Source organism: Anabrus simplex, chromosome 2 (genome assembly GCF_040414725.1).
Source record: "Anabrus simplex isolate iqAnaSimp1 chromosome 2, ASM4041472v1, whole genome shotgun sequence".
Lineage (NCBI taxonomy): Eukaryota > Metazoa > Arthropoda > Insecta > Orthoptera > Tettigoniidae > Anabrus > Anabrus simplex.
Window position 1 is genome coordinate 242,474,828 of NC_090266.1, and position 16,045 is coordinate 242,490,872.

The 16,045-nt window shown below is 43.2% G+C and overlaps 1 protein-coding gene across 1 annotated transcript in view; it reads left to right on the plus strand.

The window, feature by feature from the left end:
* The first annotated feature begins 1,818 nt into the window (after nucleotides 1–1,818).
* The window catches only part of DMAP1 (DNA methyltransferase 1 associated protein 1), a 308,165-nt gene continuing 293,938 nt past the window's right edge, over nucleotides 1,819–16,045 (plus strand). Inside the window, exon 1 of the mRNA XM_067140531.2 lies at nucleotides 1,819–1,875. The gene's annotated coding sequence lies outside the window, so the exon portion shown is untranslated. The remainder of the gene's footprint in view (nucleotides 1,876–16,045) is intronic.

Genomic DNA, 16,045 nt, shown 5'->3' on the forward strand with positions numbered 1-16,045 from the left:
TGGGATTCGAACCTACTATCTCCCGGATGCAAGCTCACAGCCGCACGCCTCTACGCGCACGGCCAACTCGCCCGGTAGTGTGAAAATTACTGCACCATTAGTTTAGTATCTCATGCCTGCAAAATGTTAACACGTATTAATTACTTCTTCTTCTTCTTGCTAGGGGCTTTACGTCGCACCGACACAGATAGGTCGTATTAATTACAGAAGAATGGAAAGACAAATTGAAACTGAGTTCGATGAAGATCAATTTGGCTCCAGACGAAATATAGTAACACGTGAAGCAGTCCTTACCTTACGTCTGATCTTAGACGATCAAATTAAGGATAAGCCCACGTATATGGTGTTCGTAGATCTGGAAATGGCATTCGATAATGTTGATTGGACCAAGCTATTTGAGATACTGAAGGTGATCGGGATCAGATATCGAGAACGAAGAATTATTTACAATCTGTATAAAAATCAGCCTGCAGTGTTAAGAATCGAGGGCTTTCTGAAAGAAGCAGCAGTCCAGAAACAAATGAAGCAAGGTTGCAGTCTGCCGAATCCCCCCCCCCCCTCTTTTCATTGTTTGTATAGAACAGACAGTAAAGGAAACCAAAGAAGAACTTGGAAGTGGAATCACAATCCAAGGAGTGGAAATCAAAACCCTAAGATTTGCCGATGATATTGTTATTTTATCTGAGACTGCAGAAGATCTAGAGAAGTAAGGTGACGCAGGTAATATTAGATTAGGAAATGAAGTCTTAAAGGAAATGAATGAAAATTGTTACTTCGACAGTAAAATCACTAATGACGGCTGAAGTAAGGAGGACATTTCGTTTATAGGAAGGGGAGTTAGGGATTGGAATAATTTATCAAGGGAGATGTTCAATAAATGTCCAATTCATTTGCAATCATTTAAGAAAAGTTTAGGAAACAACAGATATTGAATCTGCCACCTGGCCGACTGCCCTAAATGCAGATCAGTAGTGATTGATTGATTGATTGATTGATTGATTGATTGATTGATTGATTGATTGATTGATTGATTGATTGATTGATTGATTGATTGATTGATTGATTGATTGATTGATTGATTGATTGATTGATTGATTGATTGATTGATTGATTGATTGATTACAGATGGTAAATCAATTGGAGGGCATGGACGACTGACAGATTCCAGTATAGGCGACATCAAAAAATACTACGGTTTAGCCATAAGAAGAAATACTGGCGACAACAGAGAAATGCAAGAAGCTGTTTGGGCAGAATATTTCCACATTAGGTCAACAGGTGATCACCGGCGTCATTACCTTTGTGACGTGTGCTGCAAGAGTTTATTATGGTTTTCCGTGGTTTCCCATTTTCACACCAGGCAAATGCTGAGGCTATACCTTAATTAAGGCCACGGCAGCTTCCTTCCCACTCCTAGCCCTTCCCTATCCCATCGTCGCCATAAGACATATCTGTGTCGGTGCGACGTAAAGCAACTAGCAAAAAAAAAGTTTATATACTTGGCATTCTTCAAGTAAATTTTGGATCATTTAAAACTGTATTAAATTTTGTCGAAGAAATTTGTGGGACACCGGTACCGCGTGTGCCGATTTTTTTGGGACTTGCACAAGATACAAGCTACAAGAAGTTTCCAAGGATAATACAACAAGCGTCAAATTAAAATTTAAAATTTGATAGGTTTAAATTAATCGAAAGGTAATTCCTGTGCGGTTATTGGTCATTAATTTTGCCGTGCCATTTCCTGTTGCACCAGCCAGCGCAGGCTACCTTCAGGAAGCGCATCGCAGAGTGGTTTAATTCTGTCTTCGGCATCACGTAGAGCGGACGTGTTGTTCGGGAGCTCTGTGCTCCGTGGGAGCTCTGCCTTCTCTTGTGGTAAGCAAATCTTAAATTTCCTAATGTAACTTAATTTTATTGGATTGCAAGTTTTAGTCTATCACAGGAGGTTAACCGTCGATCCTTCTATCAGAAATCAATTGTAATTTATGATGGTGTAAGGTCGACTTACATCCATCTTCACGCTGGCACGAGACAAGCTTTTTCTGACAGTTTGTAATTTAAATTAAATTTCTCACTGAGTTTGACCTCAGTAAATCTGCTTCATTTGGAATTATTTTCCTTTGACCTGTAGCCTATTATTTTTTGTGAAAATAGTCGCTTCACATTACAAGTATTTTCCATGAAAACTAGTATCGGTAAGACAAAATAGGAGCAAGGCGGAAAGGAAATTGGAAGAGATATTCGAGCAACAGGAAGACCCAGATGAGCCATCATATGCAGCTGAGATGTATTAGAACACTGGTGAATGACATTGACTACATCCCTAAGTTTAAGGCTGTTTTTCTCGAAACATCATGTTTTCCATAGTTATGTGCCTTTTTCTCAGCTTGTAGTTGAGTGACAGTTTTGAAACTTGAACAACAGATGCACCATGTACATCAATGAATGTACAAAACTTTTTTTGTGAAAATGTAAATTATAGCTGGGGGGAGGGTAGAATAGATTTTATCCGACTTGTTTGCACAATAACAGGAAGCATAGCAAAAATAAATAATAACTTTCCAACTTTTTAAAGTAGATGAAGTTTCTTGTTTTGCACTCATGCAGGACGTACTAATAAATAAGTGCAAATGTTGGTATTCGTGTGTTTCTTAGTTTCTTCAAAAAGAGAAACATGATTTTGCCAAGATTACCATGGGCGAGATAGGCGATTCCGTACCCCCATAAATGTATAATAATGGCGAGTGGCCTCCGGAGAGGCCTGGTGAGTGAATCGTCGCGCACCTCATCTCTCCTGCGGTTATCTCAGGCACTGCTGTCCGAAGTCATGAATTTTAAGGCTCATTAGCCTGTTAATTTAGCTACTAGTTTGTAGTCGTGAGTTTTGATACTATTTGCTACAAATTTTAGCCCATGAGTTTTGAGAAATCGCTATGCTGAGATAGTTTTCCTGGATTGATACTGGATATTTACACTAGAGTTATTTTACATGCTAGTACTATTGGCATGAGAAGTTATGGATTTTCCTGTCTTAAAATCGATTCGCTGACGGGGAATTCGTTCCGGGCCGAATTCCCGTGATCTTGGATGAAGGATGCTAACTGTTGGATACAAATTCTCTGAGTGTGTAGGGTAAAGAGCAAAAGTGACGTAAACTTGAGGAGCAGTTCGCTGTAGTAATGCAGTCAAGGATATATCATCTCTCTCTCGTAGCCTAGGCGGAAGTTAGAAGAGTCATAATTATTATGTGGCTATTCAAGAAATTCACTAGTCATGGTTCGCCTGTAGCATATGTTCCAGAACATGTCTGCCACAAGGCTATAGAGTTCACTCTCCTTGACACTATCAGCAATAAAGATGAAAACAGACTATTTGGTAATTATTTTGAATTCGTCACTCACTATCAACAGATCTTACCTCCTCTCATCTTTAAGGTCAAGTTCACAAAGATCAATGTAGCTCAGACAGCGAGAACCATCTTCCTAGTGTAGTAGATCCAGGTTTGATTTCTGATTCTTCCAAGAACGTGAAAGTCTTGGAATAGTGTAGTGGGGAGTCGCCAGACCCTTCACCGAAAATTTACCAACTGGGAGAAAGAATAGAATATTTTCCGCAATTCAGTAGTCTATACAGTCGTGTTATCACCAGCTGTTGTCCCTCGTTAGCGTTTACTGTATATGGTGAAGTAATATTGTGCATTGGATAAATGGACAACATGTACTGTACAAGACAACGTACAGATTACGTAAATAAAATATATGCATGTGCTTACATCATCACAGCGCGCGCGTGTGTGTGTGTGTGTGTGTAGATGAGAACTAAGTTCTACCCGATGCCTACACATATCCCAAAAACAAATGATATACAGTAGAGCAGAGGTGCTCAGCTGGGCGCCCGTTGAGGCTAGCCCAGTACGGTCGGGCTGACGTGACGTAAATACGGGCAGCTTACATAGCAAGCATAGGCCACAGTGAAGAGAGAGAGCGAACGCACTTTGCAGGAAGGGAGCAGTGACGTTCGATTGTCATTACGAAGCTCTCCTCTACTGCTCAGCGAAATGAATATAAGCGCTATAATTGCAAAGAAACCGAACTTTCCAAGATGTTCCTGTTTGATTTATACTGCGCTCGATATAGACAGTCAGTTTTGTTGTCTTATATTTATACATTCAAAGAAAATAACACGTTATAATTTTTGTGTTACAATTTACATAGGTACATAGTTTTAACAGGGGGCTGCCTGGCCGAGGCGGTAAAGGCGTGCTCGGTTCTTCCGGAAGGACGTGGGTTCGAATCCCCGTCAGGAAGCCGTAAAATTTAAGAAACGAGATTTCCACTTCCGGAGGTGCACATGGCCCTGAGGTTCACTCAGCCTACACCAAAAATGAGTACCAGGTTAATTCCTGGGGGCAAAGGCAGCCGGGCGTAAAACTAACTACTCTACCCCATCAAGTGCCGAGGTTATGGATAGTGGAAGCCTTAATCTTCCACCCCTCCAAGGGCCTTCATGGCTTGTACGGAGATGACATTGCTTTGCATTTGCTTTTTACATGGTTTAAACGTACAAGCTGCGGTTTACGATTCTTTGGATGGGACAGTATATCAATTTCTTAAAAAGTAAAATTCCTCTTATTCATTCAGCAAAAAGTATTATATTTACATAATTCAACAAGTTTACTGCTTGATTTTTCACAGTGTTGTAGTGTTACTTGAATGTCCCTGTTCACTGAATTTGAAAATAGTATTTAAAACTTATCAGGCGTCCGACGATAATAGCTAAAGCACCTCTTAAAATTTAATAGTGAAAATAATTCATTACATACGTTACAAAAGTATTTGAGGTTGTAGGACTCTCTATTGTATCCGGTCAAAATACACAAACTGCAATGAATATAAATAACTTATTTCTTACAATGTAAATTTAAAATTTCATTATTTTATGTCTCCATTTCAAACTCGCGTATCGCCGCAGTAATCGAGAGTGACTAGGAGATTCTTTTTTTTTCTTTTTTTTTCCTTGCTATTTGCAACGATGGCGACGATGGTGCTAGGAGTGGGTAGGAAACGGCCGTGGCCTTAATTAAGGTACAGCCCCAGCATTTGCCTGGTGTGAAAATGGGAAGCCACGGAAAACCATCTTCAGGGCTGCCGACAGTGGGGTTCGAACCCACTATCTCCCGAATACTGGACACTGGCCGCATTTAAACGACTGCAGCTATCGAGCTCGGTAACGTCACTGTGCCTCATCGCCCGCCTGCCCGCGGGACGAAATGCCCAACGTGAGCACCGCTGATAGAGGAAGTAAGGTTATCAAAATCAAGCATGCTCCTAAGTATTGTTTAGATTAATGTGTTTTGGGCTCTTGTAGCATTTGCAAAATGTGGAAAGTCATATGGAAAAGTTAGATTATACACAATTAACCCGACCGTACAACGTTTTTAAACAATAATCAAACTACCCTGCAGAAAAAATAAATAAATGGCGTATGGCTTTTTGTGCCGGGAGTGTCCGAGGACAAGTTCGGCTCGCCAGGTGCAGGTCTTTTGATTAGACTCCCGTAGGCAACCTGCGCGTCCTGATGAGGATGAAATGATGATGAAGACGACACATGCACCCAGCCCCCGTGCCAGCGGAATTAACCAATGATGGTTAAAATTCCCGACCCTGCCGGGAATCGAACCCGGGACCCCTGTGACCAAAGGCCAGCGCGCTAACCATGGAGCCGGACACTACCCTGTTGCAGAGCAATCATTTCTACACGACGTTTATCAGTTTAAAAAAAACCCATGACGCAAGAGCCCCGAAGGGCCATGGCCTCCCAAATGACCGCTGCCTAGCCCGAAGGCCTTCAGATCACGACATGTGGTGTGGTCAGCACGACGAATCCTCTTGGCCGTTATTCTTGGCTGTCTAGACCGGGGCCGCCATCTCACCTTCAAGTAGCTCCTCGAATGTAATCACGTAGGCTGAGTGGACCTCGCACCAGCCCCCAGATACAGGTAAAAAAGGTAAAAATCCCTGACCTGGCCGGAAACTGAACCCGGGGCCTCCGGGTAAGATGCAGGCGCGCTGCCCCTACACCACGGGGCCAGCAACGTCCACCTACATTCAAGAATTCTTTTTCAACTGCGAAGGGAGTACTCAGGTTTTCTGCGAGCTCGAGAATTCAGTTATTACACAGCAATAGGTACAATGTGAAGGAACAAGTTATTGAGAATATGAAGCAGAGTAAATTCATGACTTTTCGCTCTGAAGAGGAAACCGGTATTGCAGGTCTTACCTAATTCATGTGTGAACCGAGCTCGATAGCTGCAGTCGCTTAAGTGCGGCCAGTATTCAGTATTCGGGAGATAGTAGGTTCAAACCCCACTGTCGGCAGCCCTGAAGATGGTTTTCCGTGGTTTCCCATTTTCACACCAGGCAAATGCTGGGGCTGTACCTTAATTAAGGCCACGGCCGCTTCCTTCCCACTCCTAGCCCTTCCCTGTCCTATCGTCGCCATAAGACCTATCTGTGTCGGTGCGACGTAAAGCAACTAGCAAATAATAATAATAATAATAATAATTCATGTGTGTTGCATATGATCGATGATGGAAGGTCTTCTAATGCGCCCTTGATTGCTTAAATTGGCATAGGCAATGATATGGGAAGTGTCACTGTTCATCCGTCCGAGAAGAGAAATATTCGGCAATTGATATGTCATCGATACTCTTGGATAAGATAATGTAGATCCCTGCAATATCCTATATAATCTAGACCGAACTTATTAGGTGAGTCGAGATGCATGGAAGGGAATGGTCAATTCGTTTTTTGGTCGTTCATACAACCAGAATACAGGTATTTATTGTCCCGTAATCACTCTACTGCGAAAATAGTAAATCACTGGATGCAGTTGTGACCCAATTAATGCAAAGATAAGACAGAGTATCTCTTAATAGCATGGGGACTTCTCTGTTACAAGATATGACGTATTACAACAGCCTATCTCTAAAGAAGTCGGGGACCTCAAGGATGCAACAGTTGCGACTGGTCTCAGCATATCGCAGCAGCTACCGAGCCAGAGAACAACTACTCCACTTATAATAACGATACAGTTCTTGTCAAAGCCTCCGTAACAAAATTGTTCATAAAATAGGATAACACATTATTATTATTATTATTATTATTATTATTATTATTATTATTATTATTATTATTATTATTATCATCATCTGTTTACCCTCCAGGTTCGGCTTTTCCCTCGGACTCAGCGAGGGATCCCACCTCTACCGCCTCAAGGGCAGTGTCCTGGAGCTTCAGACTCTTGGTCGGGGGATACAACTGGGGAGTATGACCAGTACCTCGCCCAGGCGGCCTCACCTGCTATGGTGAACAGGGGCCTTGTAGGGGGATGGGAAGATTGGAAGGGATAGACAAGGATGAGGGAAGGAAGCGGCCGTGGCCTTAAGTTAGGTACCATCCCGGCATTCGCCGGGAGGAGAAGTGGGAAACCACGGAAAACCACTTCGAGGATGGCTGAGGTGGGAATCGAACCCACCTCTACTCAGTTGACCTCCCGAGGCTGAGTGGACCCCGTTCCAGCCCTCGTGCCACTTTTCAAATTTCGTGGCAGAGCCGGGAATCGAACCCGGACCTCCGGGGGTGGCAGCTAATCACACTAACCACTACACCACAGAGGCGGCATTATTATTATTATTATTATTATTTTATTATTCTACTTCTACCGCTCCCCCCAGACCTGTGGGATCGCAAGTGCGAAGTGTGTAGCACAGTTGGATTTGGCCCTGTTTTATGGCCGGATGCCCTTCCTGACACAAAATCTATGTGGAGAGATGTAACCACTCTTACGTGATTCTGTGGTGGTTGGTAGTGTGGTATGTTATCTGAATATGAAGAGTGTTGGGACGACCTCAAACACCAACTCCCCGAGCCAGAAGAATTAATCAGACGCGATTATAATCCCCGACCCTGCCGGGAATCAAACCGGGACCTTCTGACCCAAAGGCCTCAACGCTGACCTTTCAACAAGGAGTCGGACATAACACATACTCATACGTTGTTCTTAAAATAAACTGATATTTACCTTAGTTTGTTACAGTGGATATCTGGCTCCTTGATTGAATGGTCAGCGAAGTGGCCTTCGGTTGAGAGGGCCCTGGGCTCGATTCCCGGGCAGGTCGGGGATTTTAATCCCGTTTGGTTAATTCCTATAGATCGGGGACTCTGTTTTCGTGTTCGTGTTAATACACATCTTACTTACACACAATATATCATAGTATCAAACCACTACAGAAACAAGCAATAGTGAATACATCCGTCCACATGGGGTTGGGGTCAGGAAAGGCATCCGGCCGTAAATCTAAGCTTAAGCCACACATAGTGTTTGGGATAAGGCCAAGAAGAAGAAGAAGAAGAAGAAGAAGAAGAAGAAGAAGAAGAATTTCGTATAGTGAATCGGAATACACCACGAACAGGCAATCGCAGACTATCAAATCAACTATTTAGGATCCTACTGTTGAATTTCTGCAGTAGGACCATGTAGTAGCATGTACATTAATTTGTACCTGCACAAGAAACAGAATTAATCATGAAACTACGCTGGCTTGCAGGAAAATTGCTACTACAAAGAGTTGACGGGATATCCCGAAAATAAAACGAGTGATTTTAAACCACCAAGTGGTAGGAGTAGTGGTGTTAGAGAACTTTCTCATACTCTGGCTACCGTCTTATACACAGCTGCTAATCTTGATGCATTTTCCTCATCGACAGGACTGCAGGGAATCTGCCCCTGTAGGAATCTCTCACTGCTCGACATTACGGAGTTTACAAATAACGCCTCGTGAAAAACAAACATTAAATTGTTTTAAGATGAGTTTTACGAAAAGGGTTGTAAGCAGCGTATTAAACTCTTCCTTTAACAAGAATACCCCAGACGTACGATTCTGTAGGATTCTGAAAGATCCTGAAAGGTAAATTTTGAAAAAAGCATTCTTTGCCAATAGCGATTATTAATTATTAACTATACTTCTGTCCGCCTCTGTGGTGTAGTGGTTAGTGTGATTAGCTGCCACCCCCAGAGGCCCGGGTTCGTTTTCCGGCTCTGCCACGAAATTTGAAAAGTGGTACGAGGGCTGGAATGGGGTCCACTCAGCCTCGGGAGGTCAACTGAGTAGACGGGGGTTCGATTACCTCCTCAGCCATCCTCGAAGTGGTTTTCCGTAGTTTCCCACCTCTCCTCCAGGCAAATGCCGGGATGGTACCTAACTTAAGGCCACGGCCGTTTCCTTCCCCCTTCCTTGTCTATCCCTTCCAAGCTTCCCATCCTCCACAAGGCCCCTGCTCAGCATAGCAGGTGAGGTCGCCTGGGCGAGGTACTGGTCATCCTCCCCAGTTGTATCTCCCGACCCAGAGTCTGAAGCTCCAGGGCACTGCTCTTGAGGCGGTAGAGGTGGGATCCCTCGCTGAGTCCGAGGGAAAAACCGCACCTGGAGGATAAGCAGATTACGAACGAACGAACTATACTTCTGTATTAACAACAAGTAAATACTTAACTGAAGGTATTCCTTCGACGTCGCCGAGGTGAAACCAGTACTATGTTTATTACTATAAGCAGGTTTATTCAATGCATTCTGACCTGTAACGCGTGTTTTAATTTTCAGGAGTAGAAATAGCTTGTAGAGTCGCTAAAAGGAGGACGAGTGCATGGTACTGCATAAGATCCTCGCAGGTACACTATCCTCAGAAAATATTGAACCTATAGATATAATGTTCGTTTTGGGTGTCCACGGGGTTTGTATCTACATGAGAGGTGAATTATATTTTGATAATAATTAAAATTAAATCTGATAAAATACTAATGAATGAATGAATGAATTAATTAATGAATGAAAAGAATACTCTTCTCCCCCAGTCACAGAATTATTTGAGTATACTTACTAATATACAGTATTTCCCATAAATAGTACAGTACTTGGATGAATCCTTTTTTTACAAGTTGCTTTACGTTGCACCGACACAGATAGGTCTTATGGCGACGATGGGATAGGAGAGGGCTAGGATTGGAAAGGAAGTGGTGGTGGCCTTAAGTAAGGTACAGCCTAAGCATGTACCTGGTGTGAAAATGGGAAACCTAGGAAAACAATTTTCAGGGCTTCCGACAGTGGGATTCGAACCCACTATCTCCCGAATACTGGATACTGACTGCGTTAAGCGACTGCAGCTATCGAGCCCAGTGGACGTATCTCTAATGAGTGATTAACCTTAGCATTTGACACACTGAAGCAAATATGAGTAGAATCATCATCATCATCATCTGTTTACCCTCCAGGTTCGGCTTTTTCCCTCGGACTCAGCGAGGGATCCCACCTCTACCGCCTCAAGGGCAGTGTCCTGGAGCGTCAGACTCTTGGTCGGGGGATACAACTGGGGAGTATGACCAGTACCTCGCCCAGGCGGCCTCACCTGCTATGGTGAACAGGGGCCTTGTAGGGGGATGGGAAGATTGGAAGGGATAGGCAATGATGAGGGAAGGAAGCGGCCGTGGCCTTAAGTGAGGTACCATCCCGGCATTCGCCTGGAGGTGAAGTGGGAAACCACGGAAAACCACTTCAAGGATGGCTGAGGTGGGAATCGAACCCACCTCTACTCAGTTGACCTCCCGAGGCTGAGTGGACCCCGTTCCAGCCCTCGTACCACTTTTTTTAAATTTCGTGGCAGAGCCGGGAATCGAACCCGGACCTCCGGGGGTGGCAGCTAATCACGCTAACCACTACACCACAGAGGCGGCACTATGAGTAGAATACAATGTATTAATCCGACCACAGTTCTCCAGCTCACGTCAGGGGCGTAGCCAGAGGTGGGGGGGGGGGGTTACTGGGGGTTAAAACATTCACATGGAAATTTTACAGAAAGAAAATATACAGAAACTAACAATAAAAATAAACTAAATAAGTATTCAAAGACATAAGGGTAGAACCAACAGATCTGTAATTCACTTGTATTGGTGTCCTTATAATGACAAGTCATCCATGCGCCTTCATTGTGATCTACCATCATTTTATAGCAACCCCCCCCCCCCCCTTCCCCATTGGCTGATCGTGGCTACGCTACTGGTTGAGGTTCAAGGAATAAACATGGAAGTGGAAGGAAAGGCATGATGAACTGGAAGGTAAATAATGTTCTCAACTCCGTCCATTGCTTATGTACGCCTGCCAGATCTGGGAATGGGGGCTGCTTCTCAATCCAAACTCTACCGGCAGAGTTGCGCAGTTGGGCGCCCGTTCAGACCAGCGCAATGTGGCTGGGCTGGCTTGACGAAATGCGGGCAAGCTTAGGTGCGAAGGGTTCGTCAGAGTCAAGCCAGAGAGTGAACACACTAGGTACGGCACAGGAGCAGCGACGTTCGATTGTGACTTCAAAGCTTTCCTCGCACAATTTTAAACGAAATGTTGATTGAGGTACAGTATTAGAAACTCACTATAAACGCACGAAGAACCTATATTTATTCAATATTCGTGCTTGATTTACACTGCGCTCGTTATTAACAGACATGGTGTTATTTTCCTATATTTATACGTTCAAAGAAAACTGAAACGTTACAACTTTTGTGCTATGGTGTACAAAGACACGAGGTTTAATTATGAACTAATAGTGTTATTGATTTTACACCCCATACGAGGTTTAAGCGTACAAACTACGATTTACAATTTCGTGGATGGGAACGGCAGAATTTCAACCAAGAAATGTAAAATTCCTATTGTTCATTCGGTTAAATGCAGTCCGGTTCCTTGGGTGAATGGTCAACGTTCTGGTCTTCAAATCAGAGGGACCCGAGTTCGATTTTTGGTCGGGTCAGGGATTGTTATCGCATGTGTCTAACTCCTCTAGCTCGGGGTCTGGGTGTTTGTTTTACTTAATAAATATATTCGTTTCAATTCAACACACCACACAACTAACCACCACAGAAATAAGCAATAGTAAATACATCCATGTAAGTTTGACGTCAGGATAAGCTTCCGGTCGACAAACTGGATTAATTCATACACAATTATAGTGCATTGTCTTACAGTCTAAATGAAATCTACCGGACGAGTTGGCCGTGAGGTTAGGGGCACGCAGCCGTGAGTTTGAATCCGGGAGGTAGTGGATTCGAGCCCCACTGACGGCAGCCCTGAAGATGGTTTTCCATGGTTTCCCATTTTCACACCAGGCAAATGTTGGGGCTGTACCTTAAAGTCCACGGCCGCTTCCTTCCCAGTCCTACGCCTTTCCTATTCCGCCGTCGCCATAATACCTATCTGTGTCGGTGCAACGTAAAGCAAATCGTAAAAAAATGAAAAATGAAATCAGTTCACAATAATTATGAAAAGGTCAGGAAGCAAAAGAAGAAGGAGAAGAAGAAGAAAATTCAGTTAAGCGTAATAAAAACCCACGGCACTTAACGCCCTTGAAAGGGCCTTGGCCTGCCGAGCGACCGCTGCTCAGCCCGAAGGCCTGCAGATTACGAGGGGTCGTGAGGTGAGCAAGACGCATACTCTCGGCCGTTATTCTGGGCTTTCGAGACCGGGGCCGCCATCTCACCGTCAGATAGCTCATCAATTGTAATCACGTAGGCTGAGTGGACCTCGAACCAGGCCTCAGGTCGAGAGAAAAATCCCTGGCCTGGCCGGGAATCGAACCCGGGGCCTCCGGCGAGAGGCAGGCACGCTACCCCTACACTATGGGGCCGGCTAGTTAAGCGTAATACATTTATATAACTCAATACGTTCAGTGATTGATTTTGCACGTTATGTTACTTTCCCTGTTCATTGAGTTTCGTAGTGGCGTACTACATTATACCTTCTCTACAAAGCTGACTAGCCACATAGCACCGTCCCCTTCTTGCACTGGCTCTCTGCAGGCCCTCTTGTTCATCAGTCTGTGCCCCCATTTTGAATTCGGTCATCGCCGTAACGATCAAGACTGACTGGCAGACCTTCGCCCAACTTTGATCTTCACGGCCTCAGACGGCCATAAACCGAGCGAGTTGGTCATATGGTTAGGGCCGCGTACCTGTGAACTTGCATTTAAGAGATAGTGGGTTCGAGCCCCACTATCGGCATCTCTGAAGATGAATTTCCGTGGTTTCCTATTTTCACTCCAGGTAAATGCTGGGTGTGTACCTTAATGAAGGCCATGGCAGCTTCCCTCCCACTCCTAGCCCTTTTCGGCCTATCTGTGTCGGTGCGAGGTAAAGCAAATTGAAAGAAAAAGGTAACTACAACACCAATGTGGCTCAAGCACAGTGATCGCCTGTCCGCCCAATTACATACTGTGTACCCGCGGAACGAAAAGCCCAGCTTGAGCAGAACTGCTAACGCATATAAGTGCTCCGGAACAAGGTATTACGTATGTGAAAAACAGTCAGATTCGTCGAGAAATGTACTCTATCCATCACTGAACACGTTGGTAAACTGCCTCAAAAATTCTTCTCCACTCTGATAAATGTTCCTGGTGTTCCTTGGACTCAAAATCAGAACTTCACGTCGACTGAAACCTCGTCTCCCCCAAGATTTATTACTCCCAGCAACTGATTCAGAAGATGAATAGCGATGAAATAAATGTCAGTAGTGCCCGCGTCACATTGTCAGTGCTTCCTCGAGATGAAATAAGAATCAATAGTGCCTGTGTCTTAGTTTCAGTGCATCCTCAAATTCAAAAAACCGTTATAGTGCTTTGTCTTTCAATCTAAAAGAAATCAGTATAAACAAATTGTAAATTTTAATACTGAAAGTTATATCCATTAGTGCCTTATCACCATTGATCTCCTATTATAAACTCAAAAAAATCGTTAAGGACAATTTGACTTATACTAATCAATAATATGAATTCCATTCAAACTGATATGCATGACGTGTCCGCTCGGACTGGCCTCCCTCTAGCAATATATTTAGTTGCATTTGCTTGCATTCTATTTTTTTTCTTCACCCTGTGATCACTAATCTGTTGTAACAATGTATTTTGCTGAGAGATTAAATAAGTCTCGGAGGGAAACAAATATTCGGTACCAGTACCAGGAGCAGATCAGATACTATTGAATGCTGAAAGTAAAGTAATTGAGAATGTTTCAGAGCTCATGTTACTAATCTCCACTGAACTTAAGAAGTTAAAGTAATAGTTATTTTCTTGAATGAATATTCCGCACAGATGCTCTTCAAGGTAAAATTTAACTAAAATTACTCATGCGAGATTAATTTCAGGAAGACGATAAACCACTAGCAATTACGTTCCTAAAGTAATTTCCCATGCAGAAATTCGTAAACAACATGAGGAGAACAACAGCATGTCTTTGTCCCTGATGTTATCACCAAGAGTTCAAAATGTAAGGTCTGTTCCAATGCTATCGCGTGTTTTTCATGCCTGATGAAAGATCTACCCGGTTTACATCAGCCAACTGTGCAGCAGGCATTGCATCACCCTTCAGCATTCTGGAATCGGCTGGAATCAGTCCACACATTCGTTCCTTATAATTATGTTATTGATTTCAACGTTCCACAGAACTATCCTCCTCCTGATCATTGCTATTAAATACTTAGGCAAGAGATTATACTTCCACTTGCTCGAAAGAACTTCCGTGCCTCTTGCGCCATACACCATTCTGTTCTCGATCAAATTTCTTGGAACATTTTAAATAAATTTCTTTCGATCTTAGCACAAAGGTGTTTTATATTATGTTGGGATATACATCTTTTATACAGACTAGCCTTTTGTATTTCATTCGCAGTATTATGTACTTGGACGGCTTCTTCGTTTAAAACTCTGCTGAATCAATTCACACAACTTTTAAAATTGCTATTTTTATTACTCTTCTCCCACAACTATTTTTAAAAAGAAATTCTAACATATTTCTCTATTGCAATAATAATAATAATAATAATAATAATAATAATAATAATAATAATAATACTTGTTTGCTGTAGGATTTAAGAAACCTGGGGTATTATTATTTTTTCGATGAGTTCTTTAACGTGCCAGAAACCAACAACATACGGAGTTGTCATATTTATATACACTTATTCAAATGTCCCCTACCCAGCCGAAAACGGACCCGCTATCTTGGAAACCGAAGGGTATTTACCAAACGACTGTGCCACTCAGCTCGACTGCTGTTTTCTTTGACCACCTGTACCGTACACTTGACTCTGATAATGAGGAGGATCGTATTTCAAATTGGGCAAACAAGTGCGCTTACCGCATGTGGCAGAATTGATGGGTGGTGAAATGTATACTTAATGTAATGATACGGTGAAATATGGTTTCAAATATGATACATTGGGATTCGCTCAAAATACAATTTTCGAGTTATTGCTTTGTCTTTAAAATCATTTGCCGGGACCCCGGTTATAACCTCAAATAGCACCATCGAAGGTTGCGCAGTTATACGGAAATCACAAAATCCGATGGCGTAGGCCTGCTAGACAAGATGAGGAGTGACACAGTTTTCCATTAGGTACTTTTCTCCCTAAGCTAGAAAGTTATATTGCAGTACTAACGACCCTGTGACTAACACATTTCACAGCATCTAAATGCACTAATCGTACACTGAATGCAATTACTCAGCGGCTTCTATACTGCTAGAGCCATAAATGAGACTGAGACTTCATTTGTTTCCTGGTGCAGATCACAGAAAGAATGGAAGGTTGTGGATTCGGTTCCCTCCGGTGTTTAGTTGGCCACTATCTTTCTGCTCTAAATATCTTTTCAGCATGTCCTCCACACGATCTTCATTTTCTTACAGTTCGTAGTTATGGCAACCGTAACCAACGTCATATTTCCCTAAAGCATTTTGCATTTGACCGCAAGTGAAAATGAAGTGAAGGTACAGTATTCAGAAATCACCCACCGCTCCCTTCCCAGAAGGCCTGGTAAAATCCTGTAGAGCCGGGCTGAGTGGCTCAGAAGGTTGAGGCGCTGGCCTTTTGACCCCAACGTGGCAGGTTCGATCCTGGCTCACTCCGGTGGTGTTTGAAAGTACTCAAATACGTCAGCCTCGTGTCGGTAGATTTTCT